Source organism: Triticum aestivum, chromosome 4A (assembly GCF_018294505.1).
Source record: "Triticum aestivum cultivar Chinese Spring chromosome 4A, IWGSC CS RefSeq v2.1, whole genome shotgun sequence".
Lineage (NCBI taxonomy): Eukaryota > Viridiplantae > Streptophyta > Magnoliopsida > Poales > Poaceae > Triticum > Triticum aestivum.
Genome location: NC_057803.1, coordinates 289,136,479 through 289,163,205, shown reverse-complemented (window position 1 = coordinate 289,163,205; position 26,727 = coordinate 289,136,479). Strand labels below are relative to the sequence as shown.

General features: G+C 49.1%; 1 long non-coding RNA gene across 1 annotated transcript; it reads left to right on the top strand.

The window, feature by feature from the left end:
* Positions 1–205: 205 nt before the first annotated feature.
* LOC123085982 (uncharacterized) lies at positions 206–3,256 on the top strand. The gene is made up of 3 exons (XR_006440216.1): positions 206–528; positions 851–1,233; positions 1,354–3,256. It is a non-coding gene; the product is annotated as an uncharacterized lncRNA (long non-coding RNA).
* The last annotated feature ends 23,471 nt before the right edge of the window (positions 3,257–26,727 follow it).

Genomic DNA, 26,727 nt, shown 5'->3' with positions numbered 1-26,727 from the left:
CGTCCGTTTTTCTGATCTGGGACTTCCTGGCCATCCGATTTCGTATGTGTGGTGATCTGTTCCGCGGTCTGTGTTAACTGGCCTGGCTGTCCTGTGGGCTGCTGCTCCACGGACCAAATCGGACGCCTTTGGTGTACCGGGCCTTTGGCTAGTCGACAGCCCATTAAGGAGGGAGGCCTACGAGCTAACGCGCCTGCTCCATTTACTCGCTAACGCATCCGCTGAAGGAAAAAAAACACTCCCGAACCATAAACGATTCCAGATCGATGTTGAGGGGAAGGGACTAATCGAGTCCCGATCCAGGCTGAGGGCGACGGGACTGCATCGATTCCCCTCCAGAATCGAGCCGCAGAGAGGGGCGGCCGGTTCCATCTAGTAAAGGTGCTTGTGTGCGTCCGTCCACCTGAGGTCTGGGATGGGATCGAGTCGATCCGAGCGATAGGAGGAGCGGGATGCAGGAGCCGAGTACATCCGGTCGATCCCACCAATCAGAGGAGCGGGATTAAATGGTAGACGCCTCATGTACTGGTAAGTTCTCTCCTCCCCTTCAAGCTCGCAATCATGGCATTCTTTCGCTGGAAACTGCTTTGCCCCCCTTCAAGCTCGCGATTATGACCTATTATCATTCATTCAGGCCTATTATCATTCATTTGCTTAATGCCTGGTAAAGTCGCAAACCTCGCAGTTACTATATAATGCTTCTCTCCGTGGCTGTCTATGCACATCTTACTCCGGCAGCAACATCTTCTTCAGCAACATGCTCAGTTATACTACCTATAAATTGCATCAATGTCCTCGTGTCGTCTCAACAAAAGAAACTCATATCCTCTCCCAACAAAAATATGTGCAGGTGATGTTCATGCTACGCCACGGTTGTCTACTGGTTTGGATTTGCATTTTACACAGGCGTATGATTAGTATACCAGTACAATTAGGAGCTTGTGCTCAAAATTCTTATCCATGTTAATCCACGCTTGGGTTGTAATTCATGTCTCTTTATTTTAGATAGCTAGATTTCATTGGTTAAAGACCATTTGGTGTAGTGTATTGATCTCTCATATCCATCTTTGTGGTAGAGGTTCATGAAATCTGTAGAGCAGATGCTTATGCTTCCAATGTTGAAAAGTTAGAAGAAGATGGTTTTCCTGCATATTACATTTTCACATATTTAGAGAAGAAAATTCTCGGACTTTTTCACAAAGGAGTAGTACTCATATTACTTCAGGGACAACGGTAAGAACGCTTTTTAACTCGAGATAGAAGAATACTACTTAAGGAGTATGAGCAATGTCATCCATGTCCATAGGTATATGATTATAGAGCTAACTCAACCAATGTCTGACATGTCCGCAGGGTACATCATATAGAATTAACTGAACCGATATTTTGCATGTCCATACTTCATAGCGCACATGATGCTTTGTCAGACAGGTAATAATACTACCTCTGTAAAGAAATATAAGAGCGTTTACGTCACTACTTTAGTGATCTGAACGCTCTTATAATTTGAGTACAAGTTAATGTCTTCTATGATCGACCGAAGGATGCATTGTCTCTTTTTAACCATGGTATAATTAGGCACAAGAGAGTAAGAACGAATGAGCTTTATCCAAACAGAGCATAGTACTACAAATTAACATCTTACATAGCGTACCTTGCATGTTCATAGAGCACATGATATAGGACTGATGCTACACTGTCTTACTCTAACTACCCTAATAAGCAACATTAGTCAGCAGATGCTAGACTGATGAACTGGCACATGGAGCTACAGAGACATAAGAAACTGATTGGGCTTAGAAACACATACTCCTAGCAACATTATACATGAACCTGAGACATGGAAATAGGGTCACAACACTCGCCCTAGGACGTCGTTCATGTAGGGGCAAACCTAGGATGCCTCCAATGACCTTTAAGGTTGGAGCCCAGCTCACTGACGGAGTGGATACCATCTCCGCTGCATCAAAGTTGCTCCCTGCTGCACCGGTCTGAGTATGGACCCCTTCGCCGTCAGCGAACAGAGAGCGGCACCCTAACCCGCTGCACCTTCAGAGAAAAGACTGGTATTTTACAGATCTGGATTTTCAAGGAAATACTTGAACTCATCTTGGTTGAAAGCAAGTAAATGCTGCTGGGTAATGTCCTACATATGCTCTTTGTTGTTTCTTGTCCTACCAACTCGACTGTTTTTTAAGAGCATGATGGATAGACAGATGATCTTATATTCTTGAAGTGGAACAGAACAATCACAATATGTGGATGCTCAAAATCACTACCATGTTTATTTGTTCAAATATCTAGTGATCATTCTGGAACTCACATAGCTAGATGATAATAGGGGTGCATGTGAAGATGGTAGGAAGCTTATTTCCATCTTACCATGAAACTTCTCCCAATTACATACTCCTATGTTTAAGCTATTGCAAAAATATTCAGTGTGGTTGGCCAGTTGAATTATTATTTATGTGTTACCATGTATTCACTTCTGACCCTTACAGTGTTCTTAGGCGCTTCCTCAGTTCCCCTATTTTATATTGTCTGGTAAGTCATTTACCTATTTGTTACGTTCGTGTCTATCATTTTTGTGAGCACACATTATTCTGATGTGCAGCCTACCTACAATGGAATCGTAATTTAGAGGAAAGAAACTTCCATGGTATTGAATTTAACATCTTTGTAGCTTACACAACTATGTTGATAGTCAATCCCTTTTATGCATGACCAGAATAACCAAAATTTTAAAAGAAAAACTGCATAAATCATGATTCTGGATAAGTGGAGTTCATTTTGCATCATTTTGAAGGCCATAATAATAACCTTTGCAGAATTTAATTTTTATCTGATTCCCCTATTATGTAAGCATCGAAAAAAGAACTACCCCCAATCAACGTTTGCACTATAATAACCAACTGAGTGAAAGTAGTGTGCGGTGAAAAACCCAACAATTACAACAAAAGCGCGGGTGGACAACACCAGCCAGTGAAGGAGTCTTACACGTGTGGATTCATGAGACATGTTTCTACCTGCACATAAGCTTACGATGCCTTTCATTTTTCTGTGTAATTTTGGCAATGTAAAGTTTTAAGCAGCGATTGCAGTGAAAATATGGTGCTTTCAGTTTTCTTCTTTATTTTCCTGCCAGATTGCTGCACATTGCTGCGCAGGAAGGGCAATATATTGCTTGGTATTTTAGCAGGGTACCGGATGCTGGAGTAAATCCTTATGGTCGAATATGTATGTGCAATGGGAGAACTATCATGGCTTCTGTCCATTCAGGTTTCCTATTGTTGCATCATTTAATTGCTCAAATGTTTCCCTAATTCTTATTCTTGATCTATGTTTTGACAACTATGCATTGTAGCATGCATTATAAAAAACAACTTCTAATACACCGGAGGCAGATTTTCGGTCGAATCGTAACTGTAATTTCTCAAAATTTGTTAAAGGTAAATCCTGTAATAATCACTCATTTTGAACTAACTAGAACTCCTAGAACTCCTTGTTTGTACATAAATTTCTAACACCATCATAGAACATTTAAAATAGACGGGCGCGGCAACGCACACCATCAACGGTCTAGTCCTTTATATAGCAAAGGATAAGCCTGGACGAACTCTTATATAAAGCAAAGCGCTCCCGAGGACACATGGGAATTGTTGTCAAGTTAGTTTTCATCATGCTCATACGATTCATGTTTGTTATTTTGATAATTTGATATGTGGGTGGCCCGGTGCTTGGTGCTGTCTTTATGTCAGTGCAACAAACCCAGGGTTTGTTGCTCAGACTGTGCACATGCCTAAGTACAAGATTGCAACACCCAAGATCAGACCAAGCAGTAGATATCAGTTATTTGGAGAATCAAAGTGCAGATCAAGAAGACCAAGTCAAGATAGAGAGACAAGATATCACTAAGGGAAAAACCTCCCTTGCCGGGCAGGCGAGCATGGCGAGGACGAGAATTGCCCCGAAGGCAAGCCTCTAGACCGCCTCGACAGGCTTGCCGGGCACAACGACGACAGACTTCCCTGCCAAAGCTTCACCGCTCCACCTCATAGCGACACAAGTCATCGATTAGTGCGGTGTCAAGCCCCTAAGTGACTAAATGGCTGCTTCTTACCACATGGCAGCCACTTCTTGTCGGATTTCGGGTTCCGGCAGACCCGTGAGGTTCGAACACTGGCGTGCGCGCGGAGATCTCTCCCATACCGATCTACGTCCCTCGCGTGATCTAAGCTGGAAACAACGAACAACACAAGGGACACGAGGTTTATACTGGTTCGGGCAACCGTTGTGGTGTAATACCCTACTCCAGTGTGTGGTGTGGTGGATTGCCTCAGGGGCTGATGATGAACAATACAAGGGAAGAACAGCCTCGCGAGAGGTCTTCTTGAGCTGGTGCGATGAACTGCTAGGGTGAGTTCAGTCGCCTCTCTCTCTCTCTCTGCTAGGGTTCTACCAGATTTCTGGATCCCCCTCTACTCTGTGTGGTAGTTCTACTTATAGAGGCCCCGGGCCTCTCCCCAAATAATGAGCGGGAAGGGCGCCAACAATTGGCCATTTTGAAGGGGAACATATAGTACAAGTTATCCTGACCAAAGGTGGTCTTCGGCTGCCAAAAGCACTGGTGATGACGCCGTCTTGGGCTCCACGGTGACCTCCGTCCTGTCGCTCTGGTGGTTTTGGTCTCGTTGCATCGGAATGGCAACCTTTGCCCGATGCCTTGGCCTGCGCTTGCCCCCTTTGCACCAAAGGGGAAATAAGGACACTGCGCAGGCCGGCACCCGCCTGGTGCCTGCCTGGTCTCGATCATCATGACTTGCGTCACGGGTTCCTCGCGAGGTACCCCTTCCTTGATCTCTCCGCCTCCTCGCGAGCCTGCCTGATGAGGCTGCCATTGAGGAAGCTTTCTATCATCCGCCCCGCGAGGCTTGGCCCCTCGCGACGGTCTTGAGCTTGAGCTGATGAAGATGGGTCGCGCTGGGCCCCCACTTGAGCCACGCCGCAGGCCGCAGGTAGGCAAATCTGGGGACCCCCGTTCCCAGAACGCCGACAGTAGCCACCGGGCCCAAGGCGCGCCCCGGCTTGGCCTGGCGGGGAAGCGAAGGGGTAAGCGCGAAGCGCCGTGGGCCCCAACAGCCTGCGGCCTTGGGTGCCGTGTGGCGGTTGACTGGACGTGGGCGTATGCGCTTCCCCACGATGCCTCGGCGACCGCATGACTTGACAAGCCCCTGCATGCAGAGAAACCGGTCATGATTACCTGCAATCATGGTGCTCGGCGGTTGACCTCCTCCGCCTATGAGTACGAGGCTAGGCGAGCCCCTTCAGTCCATCCCTTCTTGCTGCTCCTTTTCTTCTTCTTGGCTACTCACCATCCTCATGGCCCCAAAGAGATTCTCGGCCGCGGAGAAAGGAAAGGCCCCCCGGGCAGGGCCTGACCCCCCGGACCAAGCGCGGCCGAGGCCGCCCTCGCAAGTATACCACGGTCCCCGTGGTAGCCTCCCGCGGCCATGGAGGCGGTTCCCTGCGCGGTGGTGAGCGCCCGGTTGCCAATGGGGGGCGCGCCGTGGGTGTGCGCCCCCTAGGCTACGCTTTCGCTCTGCAGAGGTGCTGCCGGAGTTCGTCGTGTGGCCGGCGGACCCATCCAGCACCCGGCTCCAGCTCCCCTGTTTCTTCGTAGATGAACTGCCGGCCAGCGCTCGGTGCGGCTTTTGGCTCCAGGCAGACGGCTGCTGTAGCAGGGCCTCCTGGGCTTCGCTGGAGGTCTCCGTCTCTGGAAACGGGGCTCTGACATGCGGCTGGCAAACATTTGCCCGCGCGCGCGGCCTGGGCCGGTGGTGTACCCTGTACTTCAAGTTCGATGGCGACGCCACCCTCTATGTGAGGGTGTTTGGGGAAGATGGTCGCCGTGCCGGGTGCTGCCCTGAAGATGACGACCGCGGCCGCCTGCCCATCCCCGGCACTAACCAGGATGAAGATGGCGACTCGCGTACATGCGGCGGTGCTTGGGGTTCGCTGAGCTTCGGTGACCCCTTCTCGGGCAGCAGCTCCTCTAGCGGTGGCCGCGACCAGCCCCCGCGCCGTCGCGCCCGCCTGGGTGAAGGTAGCGGGTTAGCCCACCGTCGCGCCCCGGTGAAGCGAGAGGAGGGATCTGCCTGAGCCCCAGGAGCATCTCGAGCCTTCGCGGTGGGTTGGCACAGGACGAATCACGCCCGTTTTGTTTTCCTTCTTATCCTGCATAGAAATAGAAAGTAATGTAGGGCCCCGCGGGGGCGTGTTAGAACTGCTACTGTTTAACCATCGTGCTGTTTTCGCTATTTTTGCGCTGTGTTTCCGCGTCGCGCACCCATGTGCGGGAACTATTTTAGCTCGGTGGGGCTTGGCGCGGTCCTCTCCTCCCGAGGCCGCGGCCTCGTCGTGCGCTTCGTGCTCTGCAAGGATCAGTAGGAGGGGTAGCTTACGGTCTTGGTTGTGAGGGCGATCGGCCTAGGTCCTGCGCTCGTGTCGTGATGCCCGTGGGGCACAAACTGGGAGGGGTGCTCCCGCAGAGGACTCGGATAGGAAAGTTCCAAATGATCGGGGCATAAAACACTCGCGAGGGCGCCCGCGACTCCCTCGCGAGACTTGCGCGAGAGAAAACGAGGCAAGCGAGCGAGAAAGACAAAGAGTCACGAGCCAGGAACGTCAGCAACTCCAATAAAACTTCAAACAGGAATAAAAAAGCCAACTGTAGAAAGCAAATGGGAAAGCCGCGTCCGGCACCTATTCTAGTCTTCGACATCTTCTCACCAGCGCGGAGCTAAGTCCTGCCACTGGGCGTGGGCGGGAGCCCCCGAGGCCCGAGGGCGGCACTCCGGAGACTCCGGGACATGTACAACCCCACTCATTATTACGTGAGAGTGTCACGGGTGGCGAGCTTCACAGGCATTTGCCTTCTTCACAGGCACCGGGCCTTTCCCAAAACGCGGCAGCTTCAAAGGCATTCACCTTCTTCACAGGCACCGGGCCTTTCCCAAAACGCAGCAGCTTCACAGGCATTCGCCTTGTTCACAGGCACCAGGCCTTTGCCAAAACGCAGCAGCTTCACAGGCATTCGCCTTCTTCACAGGCACCGGGCCTTTCCCAAAACGCAGCAGCTTCACAGGCATTCGCCTTCTTCACAGGCATCGGGCATTTCCTAGGCGCTAGGCCTCGCTCAGGGATAGAACCTCCGGAGATGTTGAATGTTCCACGTGTTCTGGATGGGTACCCCCTCCGTGGTCTCCAAGCGCGCGGAGCCAGGCCTGGAAACATGAACAACCTTGAATGGGCCCTCCCACATGGGAGACAGCTTGTGCAGCCCTTCCCCGGAGAGAACCCGTCTGAGCACGAGATCCCCTACCTCAAGAGTTCTGGGGCGGATGTTGCGGCAGTGGTATCGTCGCGGCGCCTATTGATACCTTGCCGCTCGCAGCGCGGCTTCTCGACGGTGTTCCTCCCCCAGCATGAGATCCATCCCCCGCATGGCGTCCTGCTGCGTCTCGTCGAACGCTAGGACCCGTGCGGAGCGACGCCTGACCTCATGAGGGAGAACAGCCTCTGCTCCGTATACGAGGAAGAACGGGTCTCGCCAGTCGGCTTGGTCGCAGTTGTGCGGATTGACCACAGCATGGACTGGAGCTCGTCGTACCAGCCCCTGCCACAGGCTTCCAGCTTCTTCTTGAAGGTCCTGGCTTTGAGGCCCCTCAGGACCTCCGCGTTGGCCTGCTCAGCTCGGCCGTTGCTCCGGGGGTGTGCTACCGAAGCGTAGCATATCTGCGTTCCAAGGTTAGCACAGTACGTTTTGAAGAAATTACTGGTGAATTGCGAACCATTGTCGGTGATGATGCGGTTGGGCACCCCAAATCGGCTCACGAGGCCCTTGATGAATTTGACCGCTGAGCCTGCCGGGATTGTGCGGACGGCTTCCACCTCAGCCCACTTGGTGAATTTGTCCACGGCGACGTAGAGGTAGCGATAGCCCCCTGGCGCCCGAGGAAACGGGCCCAGAATGTCTAGCCCCCAAACTGCAAACGGCCATGAGAGGGGTATAGACTGTAGACCCCCCCGCAGGCTGATGGATCTGCTTAGTGTGAAACTGGTAGGCCTCGCAAGCCTTCACAAGCTCAATGGTGTCGTTGAGCGCTGTAGGGCAATAGAATCCACTACGGAACGCCTTGCTGATGAGGGTCCGTGACGACGAGTGGTGCTCGCAGTCTGCGCTGTGTATGTCTGCCAGTAGCTCCTTCCCTTGCTCTCGGGAGATGCAACATAGGGACACGTCATTTGGTCGCTTCCTGTAGAGCTCTCCATCCCTGATACAATAAGCCGTGGCCTGCCGTGCCACATGCTCCGCTTCCTCCTCATTCTCCGGCAGAGTCCCCTGCATCAGGTAGTTCTTGAGCTCCGGGATCTAACACCCTTCCTGAGGCTCTAACGCCAGGAGCAGGCGTGCCCCCGAGGCTGGGCCCCAGACCGGGGCTCCTGAGGCAGGCGGCTGAGGGAGCTCCTCCCTTGGTTGCGCCGCGCTCGACAGTGACGGCACCGTCGAGGGTTTGAAGAGCCGCTCCTCAAAGACGCCAGGCTCCTGAGACAGCCGCCTAGATGCCCTCTTGGCAATGTCATCAGCCTCCTGATTGGTGCCGCGAGGCACATGCTGCAACTCCATCCACCAGAACTGTTTCTCCATCTTGCGAACCTCAGCGAGGTAGGCTTCCATGTGCTCGTCCTTTGGCTCGTATATCTTGTTGGAGAAGTTGACTAGGAGCTGCGAATCGCCCTTGATGATGAGGCGCTTCACCCCTAAGGCAGTTGTGGCCTTCAAGCCTGCTATTAGGCCTTCGTACTCCGCTATGTTGTTGGAGACCTTTTCTCTGTGCTGGAAGCAAAGTTGTACGGCGTAGTAGAGTTTGTCTTGGGTAGGGGATACGAGCACTGCGCCTGGTCCCGCACCGTGTCAGGAGAACGCCCCATCAAAATACATGACCCAGCCATCTAGTGCTTCACTTCACCGGGAAAGTGATCGATCGCCTGCCTCAAGACCCGGCGCTTCTTCCCATTCTGCCACGAAATACGCAAGTGCGGCTCCCTTGATGACTCTGGTCGTACTGAATTCTAACTAAAATGCCTGTAGCTCGATGTTCCATTCAGCAACCCTTCCAGCTGAGTTGGGGCTCCTGAGCATTCTTTCCAAGGGGTATGCTGAGACGACTTTGATGGGATGTCCTTGGAAGTAGTGGCGCAGCTTGCGTGAGGCCACTAGTAGTGCGAGGAGGAGTTTTTGAGGCATGGGATACCGTGCCCTTGCGTCCCGTAGCAACATGCTGACAAAGTACATGGGATGCTCGACGAGGTTGAGGGTGCTGGCGCTACTTGCATCCTCCAGAGGTCGAGGCGTCTCTTGAGACGACGGAGCTCCCAAGTGCTTGGTCGCCTGAAGAGACCTCTCCTGCTCCGGGTGCATTCTCCTGCTGCGGTTGTTCCTTTCCGGTTGCGGTTGCGGCCTTTGCGAGGCCCTCCTGGATCTGCTTTGCTTCAGTTCGGACGGTCGATGCGGCCTTGGCACAACGCTCCTCCCTGACCGCTACCAGGGCTGCGCTAGCGGAGTAGGGGGTGGCCGCGAGGTAGAGCACCAGGGGCTCCCGAGGACGCGGAGCTACCATCACTGGTGGACTTGTAAGGTACCTCTTGAGGTCTTGGAATGCCTTGTCGGCCTCTTCAGTCCATTCGAAGGGACCCTTTTTCTTCATCACCTTGAAGAAGGGCAGCGCTCGTTCCCCCAGCTTGGAGATGAAATGCCCCAGCGCAGTTACACGCCCGGTGAGCTTCTGCATTTCTCTGAGGGTCCTTGGCGGGCTCATCTCTTCGACTGCCTTGACCTTCTCCGGGTTGGCCTCGATGCCCCTGTGGGATATGAGGAAACCCAGGAGCTTGCCCAAGGGGACTCCAAAGACGCACTTCTCCGGGTTGAGCCGTAGGTCCACTTTATTGAGGCTCGTGAAGGTTTCTTCCAAGTCCTATATCAGGGTTCTTGCCTCACGAGACTTCACCACAATGTCATCGACGTAAGCTTCAGTGTTCCTCCCGAGCTGCCGGCCTAAGGCGATGTGCATCAACCGCTGAAAGGTCATGCCTGCGTTGCGCAACCCAAATGGCATGCACGTATAGCAGTACACTCCACATGGGGTCAGGAAAGCCGTCTTCTCCACGTCTTCTATCGCCATCTTGATCTGGTGATAGCCCGAGAAGGCATCTAGGAAGCACAATAGGTCACACTCTGCGGTGGAGTCGACTATCTGGTCAATGCGGGGGAGCGGAAATGGATCCTGCGGGCAGGCCTTGTTGAGGTTGGTGAAGTCGACGCACATGCGCTCCTTTCCTCCCTTTTTTGGCACAATGACCGGATTAGCCAGCCAATCAGGGTAGCGGACCTCGCGGATAACTCTTGCCGCCTCTAGCTTCCGGGTCTCTTGAACGATGAAAGCCTGTTTCTCAGTAGACTGCCGCCTTGCCTTCTGCTTCACGGGGCGCACATTGGGGCACACGTTAAGGTGATGCTCAATCACTTCCCTTGGGACCCCTACTAACTGATCAGGTTCCCACGCGAACACCTTCTTGTTCGCACGTAGGAACCTGATCAGGGCTTTCTCCTGCTCGGGCTCGAGGTTGGCCCCTATGGTGAAGGTGGCGCTAGCGGACCCGTCCTCGTCGACTGGTACCTGCTTGGTTTCCGCCTTGTCTTGGGTGAACAGCTGCTTCTTTTTAGCCGGTGCAGCCCCCTTGGGCTCAAGGGCGTCGGTGCTAGTGGGCTGCGCCACCGCGGCCGCCCTGAAAACAAGCTGGAGCACCTACAGTGCATCCCTTGTGTCTCCTGACACGGTGAGGACGCCGCTGCTCCCAGGCATCTTCATGAGGTTGTACGCCGGGTGAGTTGCTGCCATGAACCGAGCCAAGGCCGGATAGACGAGGATGGTATTGTAGGGGAGGCCAATGGGGGCGATGTCGAAGTCGATCAGCTCCGTGCGGAAGTTGTCCGAGGTGCCGAAGGTCACTGGGAGGCGGATCTGTCCCAAGGAGGCGGTGGAACCGGCTCCGACGCCCAAGAAAGGCCTGCTGGGTTGGAGCCACTCCAGCGGCACGTGGAGGAGGCTGAAGGCCTCCATCGAGAGCACGTTGAGGCCGGCACCACCATCGATGAGGGTCCTGGTGACGGCCACTTGGCAGATGGTGGGGGTGCACAGCATCGGGAGCGCGCCTGAACCAATGGGGTTGAAGGGGTGGTCCTCCGAGTCAAAGGTTAGATCAGCCTCGGGCGCCACCCAGCCCGAGGGGGCTTCTCGGCGCTTGGAGGCGATGCTGATCCGACGGGTGAACGGCTTGACGTGATGGCTCGAGGGTGGTGCCTGGGAGCCACCCAGGAGAGCTGTGACGACGGGCGGCGCTGGTGCGGTGAAACGGGCGAGGAAGAGGTCACGCAGCTCCTCCCAGAAGGTGACATAAGCCGTCAGTAGGTGGAGGAGCCACGCGTGCGGGATGCCGGTGAGGGCCATGGGTAACCAGTTGGCCATCACCCGGTCGTCGCCCCCGGCTCTGAGGACGGCCTCCTTGTACGCCAGCAGGAAAATCATCAGGTCTGTCGCGCCGTTGTAGCACGGCGGCATCTCGGGCCTGAACTTGCGCGGCCACTGCACCTGTCGCAAGGCGGGGGCCAAGGCCCGGAGCCCCCTGGCCCCAGTGTCGACATTCATTGCTGGAGCGGGCGGCGTGTTGTCCGCCATGAGGGTAGGATGCGATGTTGGGGGAGAGCGGGTCGTCAGGAGGGAGGACTCTGGCGCACCCCTACCTGGCGCGCCAAATGTCGGATTTTGGGTTCCGGCAGACCCTTGAGGTTCGAACACTGGGGTGCTCGCGGAGATCTCTCCCCTACTGATCTACGTCCAATCTCCTCCCGTGATCTAAGCTAAGAAACAACGAACAACACAAGGGACACGAGGTTTATACTAGTTCGGGCCACCATTATGGTGTAATACCCTACTCTAGTGTGTGGTGTGGTGGATTGCTTCAGGGGCTGATGATGAATAGTACAAGGGAAGAACAGCCTCGCGAGAGGTGTTCTTGAGCTGGTGCGATGAACTGCTAGGGTGAGTCCAGTTGCCTCTCTCTCTCTTTCTCTCTCTCTCTCTCTCTGCTAGGGCTCTACCAGATTTTTGGATCCCCCTCTACTCTGTGTGGCTAGTTCTACTTATAGAGGCCCTGGGCCTCTCCCCAAATAATGAGTGGGAAGGGCGCCAACAATTGGCCATTTTGAAAGGGAACATATAGTACTAGTTATCCTGACCAAAGGTGGTCTTCGACTGCCAAAAGCACTAGTGATGACGCCGTCTTGGGCTCCATGGTGACCTCCGTCCTGTCGCTCTGCTGGTCTCGTTGCACCGGAATGGCAACCTTTGCCCGATACCTTGGCCTGCGCTTGTCCCCTTTGCACCAAAGGGGAAACAAGGACACTGCGTAGGTCGGCGCCCGCCTGGTGCCTACCTGGTCTCGATCGTCATGGCTTGCATCACGGGTTCCTCGCGAGGTACCCCTGCCTTGATCTCTCCGCCTCCTCGCGAGCCTGCCTGATGAGGCTGCCACTGAGGAAGCTTTCTGTCATCCGCCCCGTGAGGCTTGGCCCCTCGCGAGGGTCTTGAGCTTGAGCTGATGAAGATGGGCCGTGCTGGGCCCCCACTTGAGCCACGCCGCAGGCCGCAGGCAGGCAAGTCTAGGGACCCCCGTTCCCAGAACGCCGACACTTCCTACAAAAACATCTCCGAATGACACCCATCTTGAGATGTGTCAAGCAAGCAAGTGCGAAGATGGCAAAACAACCCGACAAGGCTTGCCGGGCATGCTGTGATATGACACTAAGCGACGCATTTAATGCACTCTGTCCACCTACAGAGTTAGGTATGATAGCATTGTTTGCTATCTAATGAGTATGTAAAGACTGATTTGCCACTATGGTGACCCCTTGTTCTATAAAAGGAGGCCAATGACAGAGGATTCAGACCCTCACATACTCGTATGCGCATAGTTGCTCTCGCCCCGAAGCAATCCTGCCGGGCAAGAGCGCTGCATTTTTCCACCAGAATCCACCATCAATCCACCAAAGTAGGAGTAGGGTTTTACGCCTCACGGCGGCCCGAACCTGGGTAAATCTGGCCGTGTGATCTCTGTCGTGCTGTGTTATGCTTCTTCGCTCTTTGTGCAACATGCACATCCCCCTGCCGAACCACAAAGGGGCTGATGGCCCCATAGGTGGCCGTGGTTTCCCATGATACTTTAGTTGGGCAAGCCTCCCAATTATGATTAACCCCTCTCACAAGCATCGGCAACAATGAAAGAAGAATTAAGATAAATCTAACCATAGCATGAAACATGTGGATCCAAATTAGTCCCTTACAAAGCAATGCATTTAAGCTTCTATCACTCTAGCAACCCATCATCTACTTATTACTTCCCAATGCCTTCTCCTAGGCCCAAATCATGGTGAAGTGTCATGTAGTTGACGTTCACATAACACCACTAGAGGAAAGACAACATGCATCTCATCAAAATATGGAACGAATACCAATTTCACATGATTACTTATAACAAGATTTCTTCCATGCCCTCAGAAACAAACATAACTACTCACAAAGCATATTCATGTTCATAATCATAGGGGTACTGAATATCATTAAGTATCTAAACATATGATCTTCCACCGAATAAACCAACTAGCATCAACTACAAGGAGTAATCAACACTACTAGCGACCCACAGGTACCAATATGAGGTTTTGAGACAAAGAACAAGTACAAGAGGTGAACTAGGGATTGAGAGGAAATTGTGTTGGTGAAGATGTTGGTGGATATTGACCCCCTCTCGACGAGAGGATCGTTGGTGATGACGATGGCTTTGATTTGCCCCTCCTGGAGGGAAGTGTCCCTGGCAGAATAGCTCCGTCGGAGCCCTAGATTGCTTCTGCCTAGGTTCTGCCTTGAGACGGCGGCGCTTCGTCCCGAAAGCTTACTTACGATTTTTTCCAGGTCAAAACCGTCCATATAGCAAAAGATGGGTGCTGGAGACCTGCCAGAGGGCCCATAAGCCCTAGGGGCGCGCCCCTAGGCTTGTGGCCACCTGGTGGGCCCCCTGTGGTATTTATTCAGCCAATATTTTTAATATATTCCAAAATAATTCTTCGTCAATTTTTCAGGACTTTTGGAGTTGTGCAGAACGGTCCAGAATTCCAGCTGCCGGCATTCTCCCTCTTCATGTAAATCTTGTAAAATAAGAGAGAAAAGGCATAAGTATTGTACCATAATGTGTAATAACCACCCACAATGCAATAAATATCAACATAAAAGCATGATGCAAAATGGACATATCAACATCCCCCAACTTAGACCTTGCTTGTCCTCAAGCAGAAGCCGAAATCGAAAAATATGTCCACATGTTTAGAGATAGAGGTGTCAATAAAATAAAATACGGACATGAGGGCATCATGATCATCTTTAGAACAGTAATATAATGACATATAATTTCTTATGCTATAGTGATAATTCGTTCACAAGGTACAATATGAATCAGAAACATCATTGAAAACTAACAAACTATGATCTCAGTCATTGAAGCAATTGTAATTTATCATAATATCGGAAAGAGTCAATGTAAGATCTTTTGTATAGTAAGTCCACATACTCAACCATATTTTAGTCTTTCACAATTACTAACACTCACGCGATACTTATGAGATCAAAGCCTCAATCGGACACAGAGAAAGATAGGGGCTTATAGTTTCTCCTCCCAACCTTTTGCCTCAAGGGTAATGTCAACAATAATATTTTATGATAACCTACATTTGAGTGGATATATATATATATATATATATATATATATATGGATCTTTCCCTAACATATAGTGCTTGCCAAAAAGAAGAAGTGTAAAAAGGAAAGGTGAAGATCACCATGACTCTTCTATAAGGGTAGAAGGTAAAGGTAAAAGATAGGCCCTTCGCAGAGGGAAGCAGAGGTTGTCATGTGCTTTTATGGTTGGTTACATTGCCGCTTGTGATAAAGAACTTTATTATGCAGTCCGTCGCTTTTATTTCTTCCATATCACAAGTTCGTATAAAGCTTATTTTCCTCACACTAAAAGATCATACATATTTAGAGAGCAATTTTTATTGCTTGCACCGATGACAACTTACTTGAAGGATCTTACTCAATCTATAGGTAGGTATGGTGGACTCTCATGGAAAAATTGGGTTAAAGGATGTGTGGATGCACAAGTAGTATCTCCACTTGTGGCAAAGGATTTTGCTAGCATAGGAGGGAAAGAAAGCTCAACATGTTGGAGGATCCATGACAATATAACCTGTATTCGGATATAAGAAAACATAACCCATTATGTTGTCCTCCTTGTCCAACATCAACTTTTTAGCATGTAATATTTTAATGAGTGTTCACAATCACAAAATATGTCCAAGATAGTATGTTTATATGTGAAACCTCTCTTTCTTTATTACTTCCTATTAGTTGCAACAATGACCAAAACTATGTTTGTCAACTCCCAATAAATTGTATTCATCATACTTCTTATATGTGAAGTCATCACTCTCCATAATTTCATTATATACTCTTTTTACTTTTATCCTTCTTTTTTCCTTTCCTCATGATCATAGCAAGAAAGCAAAGACCTCAACTCAAAACTACTCTTTATTATGTAACTGACGAACTCGATTACATAGATAGATCACAAAGCAAAGCTCAAAACTAGATCATACCAATTTTTTTATTCTACTAGGTAAAGATGTGATGTGATACGATATGATACCAGGACACCTCCCCCAAACATGGAAGTTGCCAAGGGGAGTGCCCATACTCATGTATTATGTCTCTTTCTTCGGAGGTGATGGTGCAATCTTTTTGGCGATATGACCCTTCAGGACACGATTTTCTTCCTCGAGCCTATTGACTTGCTATTTGAGATGCATTATTTCTTGACAGAGTTTTCCTGTGACAGCCAGAGCTTCGATCACCCATGGATGCTTCCTGGTTGCGGGAAAAAAAGTAACACTCCTTTTCATGTTATCATATGAGAGACATTTAGCATTAGGAGGTATGACCAAATTCGGTATTCTTGAGCTCTGGAGTTCCTCTAGTATGACTCTAGGTTGAGGGCGAGAAGTAATTTATTGATCTTCCTCCATGGCATCCACTCTTTTCAGGTTAGCCTCCATCTCTTCCTCCGTTGACCACCCAAAGTGGTCAGCTCAGTATATGCTCTTGGGTCTGGTATCGGGTGAGAGACGCGACTCTCCCGGACCGACTCTAGCGAAGACATTTTGCTCCAAATCTGCTACGGAATTAGCTAAACGAACAGAGGATTTTGCCATGGTACGGTGGTCAAAACCTTTGGGAGATTATATAATGATCTTTTACCGACCAAAAGAAGTATTCTGCAAGAAAACAGAGTCTAGAGGGCACACGAGGTGGCCACAGGCCTGGGAGGCGCACCCAGTGTAGCGACCAGACCTCAAACAGTCTGATCTCTGTGCTCCAGTGTCATCCCTGGATCAGTAATGCTGACACCACACAGTACTCAGAGGATTTATAGCAGAGTAGCAATCACACACTTATTACATTGAGTGTCTCATAAGAGAACTTATTACAATAAATATGGCTTAAGGCCATCTAATAATGATAACAGCGGAAGGCTTCGAAGATAAGTGAGTCCATCAACTCCAACGGCATCACTGAGTATAGAACCACGACCTAAAAACTCCTTAATCGTCGTCTGAAAAGTCTGCAACATTAACGTTGCAGCCCGAAACGGGTCAGCACATGGAATATGCTGGCAAGGTAACACATAGAGAGTAATGGAATGAAACAACTATACTACATGCATATTTGGCTGGTGGAAAGCTCTATGGTTACAGTTTTGCATAAAGCCAATTTTTCCCTACTTCAAAGGAATAAATTTATTTAACTATCATGGTAGTTGTTAAACATTGAGAATGGTTGACAGCATTCTCAATCCCAATTAAGCATCATCATTAAACATAACCCAACAAAATTAATTTAGAGTAACATGTTGAGATTCACATGAAAATCCAAGTACTAGATACTCAAGATGTCCATAACCGGGGACATGGCTAATCATGATTAGTTTATTACACTCTGCAAAGGTTTGCGCACTTTTCCCCACAAGACTCGATCGCCTCCATTTGGTTTCTCGCACTACATGGTGTTTGAGAAGACGGATGACCGAGACATAGTCTTTCAGAAGCGCTAGCACCTTACGATCGGGTAGACCGTACCACCTACATCCCCTACATCTGCTAGTCTACCACTGTAAGAGTTCGCACAACTTAGTCAACTATGCTAGAGCCCATAATAGCTTGTGGCTGCACACGGAAGTTTCTAGTATGAATAGTCTCATGATCCCTTGGAGCCTGGGTGGCGGTCCAAAAGAAAACAGGCAAGTCCTGGAATACCCAGGTGCCTCAATCCACCCAGATGTGTGTTTAAGTTGCCACCTTAGATAAACCATTAATTAACAATCTCACATCTGTCATGGATATCACTCACCCAATCCACGTCTACTAGCATAGCATGGCATAATAAGCAAACATAGAAGTAACTCCCAAAAGGTTTGATAATAACAGGTAATAGGTACTACCTCATCTACTTACCATCCCACAATTTAATTAGATCCTAATCATGCAATGTGTGAGGATTGATCTAATGCAATAAAACTGGGTAGTAGAAAATGTATGATCAAAGTGTTACTTGCCTTGCTGATGATCCGTGAAACCTAGCGATTCGAAGTAACAAGCGGCGCACTCCGGGTACTCTATCGCAAACAAACAAACAAGCATATAATAAGTACTCATCTAATGCACGGGTAAAACTCAAATAAGAGATCTAACCAGAAGGTTCATCTTAAGAACTCCGGTTTGCAAAAAGAATCAAATCGAACGAAGCAACGGAAGTCAAACGGCGAAAGAAAACAACTTCGTTTTAGTAATCTGGATCTATGGCAAATTTTACAGTAGCGAAACCTTGTTTAAGTTGGTTAAACAGATAGAGGATTTCGAGACGAAACTCTAGGCGCTTGAATGGCCTGATTCCGATAAACGAGCGAAAAGTTATACTAAAACGAAAATCGGATCAGAAATCGCAATCAGAAAAAATCGCGGATTTAATCTGAGAAAAAGAAAAACGACAAACGGTCGTTAGAACGAACGAACGGACGAACGCTCACTATTTAAATAAACCGGAAAAACTGATCTATTTAAAAAAACCGAAACTAAAAAAAACCGACGAAAACCAATCTTTTTTTTAACGACGGCATGAAAAACGAGGCGCGGCGAACCTCGGCGGCGGGATCCGGCGGCGGCGGCGGCGGACGACGGCGGTGGCGCGGCGGCGGCGGCGGCGGCTTGGGGCGGCTTGGGGCGGATTAGGGTTTCCCCCCGGGGCTGGGCCTTGGCTTATAAAGCCCTCCCGGGCCAGTCTCCAGGTCGGACACGGCCCGTTAAGTTGGTTCGCATTTTTTTAATTATTCCGCTCGGAAGAAAAATAAAAGGAAAAACTAAACGGACTCCAAAAATTCCGAAATAAATTTTCACGGGCTTCTAAAATCAAGCCGCACAAGGTGAACATTTATTTGGGACCTAAATGCAATTTTGAAAAACGCACATTTTTCCTAAATTCAAAATAAAACACCGAAAAACTCCGAAATAAAATCTTATTTGATTTTATTATTAAATCCTCAATATTTCTTTATTTTGGGAAAGTCATTTTATTCCCTCTCTCGTATTTTTGTAATAGAAATAATTGATGATAAAATAAATAAAATCAAATGATCCTATTCTCAAAATTTGAGAAAACTCAAATATGAAAATAATGAAATCCCTAAGTCTCTCCGTGGGTCATTGAGTTGCGTAGAATTTCTAGGATCAACCAAAATGCAAAATAAAATATGATTTGCATTGATGATCTAATGTATAACATTCCAAATTGGAAATTTGGGATGTTAGAAACCTACCCCCCTTAAGATGAATCTCGGGTTGGCTAGAAAATAGGTGAGGGTGGTCTTTGAGCAAATCTTCCTCTCGCTCCCAGGTGGCTTCATCCTCTGAGTGGTGGCTCCACTGAACTTTGCAAAACTTGATAGCCTTATTGTGAGTAACTCGGTTGGCAAACTCGAGAATCTTGACTGGTTTCTCCTCGTAGGTCAAATCGTTATCCAACTGAATAGTTTCCAAAGGCACTGTATCTCTCAACGGTATTTCAGCCATCTCCGCTTGACATTTCTTTAACTGGGAAACGTGGAACACATCATGAACTCCTGACAATCCTTCGGGCAATTCCAACTTGTAGGCCACTTCTCCCATATGCTCCAAAACTCGATATGGTCCTACAAATCGTGGCGCTAACTTCCCTTTAACTCCAAAACGCTTTGTTCCTCGAAGTGGAGATACTCGAAGTTAGCTCTATCTCCGACTTCGTAAATTGTTTCCTTGTGTTTAGAATCTGCATAACTTTTCTGTCTGGACTGGGCTACCTTGAGCCTATCGCGAATCAACTTCACCTTCTATTCAGACTCTTTAATCAAGTCAGGACCAAACAACTGGCGGTCTCCAACTTCGTCCCACAATAATGGTGTCCTGCACCTCCTTCTGTACAAAGCTTCGAAAGGGGCCATCTTTAAACTGGTTTGATAACTGTTGTTGTAAGAGAACTCTGCATATGGCAAATTATCGTCCCAACTAGATCCGCAATCTAGCGCACAAGCTCTCAGCATATCCTCCAAAATCTGATTGACTCTCTCGGTCTGTCCGTCTGTCTGTGGATGAAAAGCTGTACTGAATTCTAGCCTGGTTCCCAAAGTTTCGTGCAACTGCTTCCAGAACTTTGAGGTAAACTGGGTTCCTCTATCTGATACGATACTCCTTGGAACTCCATGCAGACATACAATCCTGGTCATGTATATCTTTGCCAACTTAGCACTGGTATAAGTGGTCTTTACTGGGATGAAATGAGCTACTTTCGTCAATCGATCGACTACAACCCAAATCGAGTCATAGCCTGAACGAGTCCTGGGCAATCCTGTGATAAAATCCATGCCTAGCTTATCCCACTTCCATTCGGGTATCGGCAATGGTTATAACAATCCTGTTGGCTTCTGATGCTCTGCTTTTACTCTCTGACATACATCACAAACTGCTACATACTCCGCAATATCCTTCTTCATTCCGGTCCACCAGAAAATATCCTTCAAATCCAGATACATCTTGGTATTTCCTGGGTGAATTGAATACGGTGAGTCGTGTGCCTCTTGCAGTATCAACTTCCTAATCTCCGGGTCATTGGGAACATAAACGCGGTCTTCAAACCATAGGGTGTCGTGCTCATCCTCACGAAATCCTTTAGCTTTTCCTTTGCTTAGTTTCTCCTTTATAGCGGTAATCTCTTTGTCAGCTTTTTAAGCTTCTCTGATTCTATCCACCAAAGTTGACTGAATCTCCAATGCTGCTACATAGCCTCTCGGAACTATTTCCAAACATAGTTCACGAAGATTTTCGGCTAACTCCCTTGGTATTTCTCCCGTCATTAACGTATTGACATGGCTCTCGCGGCTTAATGCGTCTGCTACTACATTAGCCTTTCCAGGATGATAATGCAATTTCATATCATAATCCTTGATAAGATCCAACCATCTCCTTTGTCTGAGATTTAACTCCTTCTGTGTGAAAATGTACTTCAAACTCTTATGATCCGTGTACACCTCACAATGGTTTCCAATGAGGAAATGTCTCCATGTTTTCAAAGCATGCACTATGGCTGCTAACTCCAAATCATGCCTGGCATAATTTAACTCATGAGGCTTTAGTTGTCTTGAGGCATATGAAACAACTCTCCCTTCCTGCATAAGCACTGCTCCAAGTCCTCGACGTGAAGCATCGCAATACACCTCATAATCCTTGGTCTGGTCTGGCAAAATCAACACTGGTGAGGTAACTAAATGTTTCTTCAACTCCTGGAAACTAGCCTCACATTCCTCTGTCCATATGAACTTGGTATCTTTCTTTAATAACTCCGTCATAGGCTTCGCAATCTTTGAGAAATTCTCAATAAATCTCCGGTAGTATCCTGCGAGTCCAAGAAAACTCCGGATCTCTCCAACTGTTGTTGGGGCTTCCCACTTGGTCACGGTTTCAACTTTAGCGGGATCTACTGCTATACCTTCTCTAGATATAACATGTCCGAGGAATCCTACTTCCTTCAACCAAGACTCACATTTGCTGAACTTGGCATATAATTGATGTTCTCTGAGCTTTCCAAGTACCAAACGCAAATGCTCCTTATGTTCCTCTTCATTCTTCGAATAAACCAGGATATCATCAATGAACACTATGACGAACTTATCCAAAAACTCCATAAACACTTTGTTCATCATGTTCATAAAATAGGCAGGTGCGTTAGTCAGACCAAATGACATAACGGTATACTCATACAGCCCATACCTGGTGGTAAAAGCTGTCTTCGGAATATCCTGTTCTCGAATCTTCAACTGGTGGTATCCTGATCACTGATCGATCTTGGAAAATACCTTAGCTCCTTGCAATCGATCAAACAGATCATTGATCATTGGTAGTGGGTACTTGTTCTTGATCGTTACTTCATTCAATCCTTGATAATCAACAACCATCCTTAACGATCCATCCTTCTTCTCCACTAGAAGTACTGGCGATCCCCAAGGCGAAGAACTTGGGCGAATATATCCCTTATCCAGTAACTCCTTAATCTGCTTCTTAATTTCCACCAAATCCTTTGCTGGCATCCTATATGGTCTCTTTGATATTGGCCCTTGTCAGGACCCCGACTCGATGTCACATCGATCTAGCCGGTAACACCTCATATCACTTTGCGGCCTCACGCACGGTATCCCCACGGGTGTCGCCTTACCTTTGCCCGGGACCGTTTGCGCCTTTTGGCTCACGTATATGATAGTGTCGCTAGCATCCATATGATAAGGAGCCCGGGCTGACATGACTAGTCGTAAACCCAAAGTGGCACAGACTTACAGGGACAGGCATCCATGACCCAGCTTCGAACGTGTCGGTCATCAGCAAGTGGGTCCGGGCTGTAGCACTGGGCTAGCAGGACTCCGGTAAACCGGGCTGTAGCGGGCTAACAGGACTCCGGTACTCAAAGCGTGACATTTCCCCGAAGGGACAGACACAGGAACGAAGAAGGACACATGCCGGCCAGCCTAAGTGTTCCAGAGCAGTAGCAAGCTACCATGGCTCAGCGGTAACACTAGGAGACATTTCCCGGTAAGAGAGGCTACTAAAGATAAACAACTAGATAGTCAGATCCCACACATACCAAGCATTTCAATCATACACACAATATGCTCGATATGTGCAAATACAACGAAGCATCACAACATGACTCTACGACACAAGTACTTTATTTAAGGCTCAGGGAGCCATACATAACATACACAAAGGTACGGGTCTCACGACCCAACATACAAGTCATACAGTCATACAAACCAGCAGCGGAAGTAACTTGTCTGAGTACAGACAACTAGTAAAATAAAAGAGGCTTGGAAAGCCTAGCTATACTACGTGGTCCTTCACAAGCTCAGGGTCACCACCTGGGCCTTTAGCCTACTCGTTGATGTCAACGTCTACATAGAACCCATCAGAAGGGGTTGCAGCGTCTTCTGTAAAAATGTAAATTATAGCAACATGAGTACAAAGGTACTCAGCAAGACTTACATCAGATCCTACATACATGCATATTATCAAGAAGGGTTGGTGGAGTTATTGCAGCAAGCCAGCTTTGACTCTTGGCTAGACTATCCTACGATACTTCAACTTGAAATGGTTTTGCGCACACGAGTCCACTACTCACCACTTCAATACACTACCGAGGATCCACCTCCGTCTTCCTACGGAAGAGCCATCCTCGGCACTCACACTTATCTTGAGGCTTTTAACAGTTTCCATTTACTTGTCTATGAACTGTATAGGCAACCAAGTAGTCCTTTACCGCGGACGCGGCTATTCGAATAGATCATGTTAACCCTGCAGGGGTGTACTCCTTCATACACGCTCTCACCACTTACCGTCGTTTACACGACATGTACTCGGCAACCTTCAAGCGGAAGCCCAACGTGGGTGTCGGCCACGACCTACCTAATCACCTAAGCCTCCAGTCCAGGTTTATCGCCTATCCAGGTTCCATCCGCAGGGAGTCCGGCCGAGGTTTCCCATACGGCCCCGAACGATGTGAACAGGGTTCCCGAGATACCTAACGGGTATTCGGTACACCGTGCCACGTACCTACCGCATCACAGCCCACCCCTACGGTCAGCGCTGTCCACGGCCTCCAGTAGGCTACAAACACCAGAAACTACTTGCAACTCCTGGACGGAGAACTAGGGTGAATAAGAAGCCGAGAGGGTCCATTGGTTTCGGGCCCAATGCATGGTAGTAGCTGATTCTTAAATCACACATACAGATCTCAGTGCTTAAGGTCGGCTTCAATGAAACAACCCACCATGTACTCCTACATGGCCTCTCATCGATACCTTTACCAAATCGTGTTCACCACACCACTCTCATTACCGACATAAACATTTCACTCTAGCCCATCACCCAGATGAACCAGACCTGACACGACTCTAAGCATAGCAGGCATAGCAAGGTAGGAACAACACATACATATGGCTCAAACAACTCCTACACATGCTAGTGGGTTTCATCTAGTTACTGTGGCAATGACAGGTCATGCAGAGGAAATGGGTTCAACTACCGTAGCACACAGCAGTTTGAAACGCGTTGTCTTAATGCAGTAAAAGAGAGCAGGAGCGAGAACATGGGATTGTATCGATATGATCAAATGGTTGGTTGCTTGCCTGACGGGTCGGTGCACTGGTATTGCTCTTCGTCGGGGTTATCACGGTACTCCTCGGGGGCAGAACCTGCCGCAGAGAGCACCGATACACAAACATTACCAAACAGTATGCAACAATATGATGCATGCATGAGACATGGCAAAATGAGTGTATTGGGCTAATGCAACTAAGAACAGATGGGTTTGAACTAATTTGAACCATTGATTCAAAGTTCAAACTCATAAGTTGCCATTTAAGGTGTTTTATCTTGTTCTGTGATAAACAGCAGGTTAGCTTGTTTAAACATGCATGAAACCAGTACAGATGGAAAGATTGGATTTTTCTGATCATTTTTCATATATAATTTGTCCAATTTGGAGTTACAGAATAAAAGTTATGAATTTTTGAAGTTTAAATAATATTCTGGAATTTCCTGTGTAAAAATAATTCCAGTAATTAAATTACTGCGTCAGCACTACGTCATGATGACGTCAGTGGTCAACGGGCTGGTCCAGGTCAAACTGACCAGTGGGTCCCGCATGTCAGTATTCAATTAGTTTAACTAAATTAGATTTAAACTAACTGGATTAATTAACAGAGGGGGCCCCACATGTCATAGACCCAGGGGGTCAACCGGGGCCCACCCGTGGTCAAAGTCAGAGTCAAACACGCCGGCGTCTAGCCGCCGGCGAGCCCGACGCGGCGGCGAAAGTGCTTTTTGCCATTCCGGCAACCAAATGGACGGCGGAAGGCATCTACGTGTTGCTGAGGTTGAGCCGCGACTATTGGTGGTGGTGGTTGGGCTCGGGGTGGCCGGAGTTGGCGCCGGCGGCGACTTTGGCGGCCGCCGGAGTTCGGTTGAAGACGAACTCGTGGCTAGAGTGTGCGGTGAGGTGCGGGGAGTGCATGGTTAGCCCCAACGCGGCGTGGTGAGTGCGATGGACAAGGCGAGGTGGCCGGAGGATGGCCGGGAGCACGTCGGCGAAGAGGTCCGCGACGGCGCGTGCGGGTGAGCTTAGTGTGCTCGCTGTGGTGCACGAGAGAGAGAAAGAGAGGAAGGGGAAGTTAGCCCAGCTCACTGCGGTCTTGATGGAAAGGACGGCGTGGTCGGGGACGAGCTGCTGCGGCGGCGACGGCGAAGGGGATCTCCGGCGATGGCGGTTCGGGCGAGGTTGGTGCGGCGGCTTCGGGGCACGCGAGCGCTCGGGGCTCGGCTAGCTCGAAGAAGTAGAGGACGGCGGAGCTTCTGGACACGGTGGCGCGGCGTGGAGACGACGGGGAGCACGGCTACGGCGGCGGTGCGGCGACGGTGGCGTCGGCCATGGCGTGGGAGCGCGAGGGAGAGGAACTGGGGGCGAATGGAGGTGTCCAGGAGGGTCGGGGCGCGACGTGGAGCTCGTCCAGGCCATCAGGGCGGCGAGAGGGGGAGGCAGGGCGGCGTGCAGCTGCGTGGCGAGCTGCGGTGCCGCCGCCGAGCACCTTGGCTGCCTGCCTGGCAAGCCAAGCAGCTCGCTGGAGCGGTGGCCGGGCTGGGCCGGCCAGGTGGGCTGGCTGGTGGGCCTGTGGTGGCGCCAGGTAAGTTTTCCCTTTTTCTTTCTGTTTCTGTTTTTTTAATACTTCTGCAACTTTGTTGAATTAAATAAAATACTTAGGCAACTCCTAAAATCACCAAATTACTCCTGGTCCATAGTTGGATTATTTCCAACATGAAACATTTTAGTTTGGAGATATTTGAGCATTTAAATATTTTATATAATTTTAAATGCCCAAATTCAAATATTTATGATTTAATTCAAAAACCCTAAGATGGCCTAGGAAAATGTGCACCACTTTTGGCAGAGGTTCTGAACCAAGACAAAAATGATGGGCATTTTAGAAGGGCATTTCAGGTTCATTGAAAAGTTTTTTTTGTAAACCCTAGTTGGTTTCAGAGGGGACTGGGGGTTCTGTCATCCCCATTTCAAGTTTCTGATGAAAAAGTAGACATGATGCAACACTCTAATGCATGGCTAACTAGGATGTGACAACTCACCCCCACTCAAAAGAATCTCGTCCCGAGATTTGGGTTCCTCCGGGAAGAAGGCGGGATACTCGAGTCGAAGACGATCCTCCCTTTCCCAAGTTGCTTCATCCTCAGAATGGTGCGACCATTGAACTTTGAGAAACTTGATATTATGACGTTGAGTGGTACGTTCGGTCTGATCGAGGATACGAATGGGGTACTCTCGATATGTAAGATTATCTTGGAGATCAAGCGTTTCGTGGTCCACTCCACGGATAGGATCCGAGAAGCAACGCCTGAGTTGAGAAACGTGGAAGACATCGTGGACTCTGGAGAGGTGCGGAGGTAGTTCCAATTGGTAGGCAACTTCCCCTCGTTTGGCGAGAATGCGAAACGGTCCAATGTAACGAGGAGCCAATTTGCCTTTGATACCGAAACGATGGGTTCCCTTCAGAGGGGTGACCCGAAGATAAGCCTTCTCGTCAACCTCGAAAGTCATAGCCTTATGTTTTCGGTCATATTGACTCTTTTGACGAGATTGAGCTGTTTTCAACTTTTCACGAACGATACGAACTTGTTCTTCTGCTTCCTGAATCATATCCGGGCCAAAGAATTGTCTTTCCCCGGTCTCTGACCAGTTAAGGGGTGTTCGACACCGTCGTCCATAGAGAACTTCAAAAGGGGCTTTACCCAAGCTAGATTGATAGCTGTTGTTGTAAGCGAATTCGGCAAATGGAAGGCACTTCTCCCAGTCCATTCCGAATGA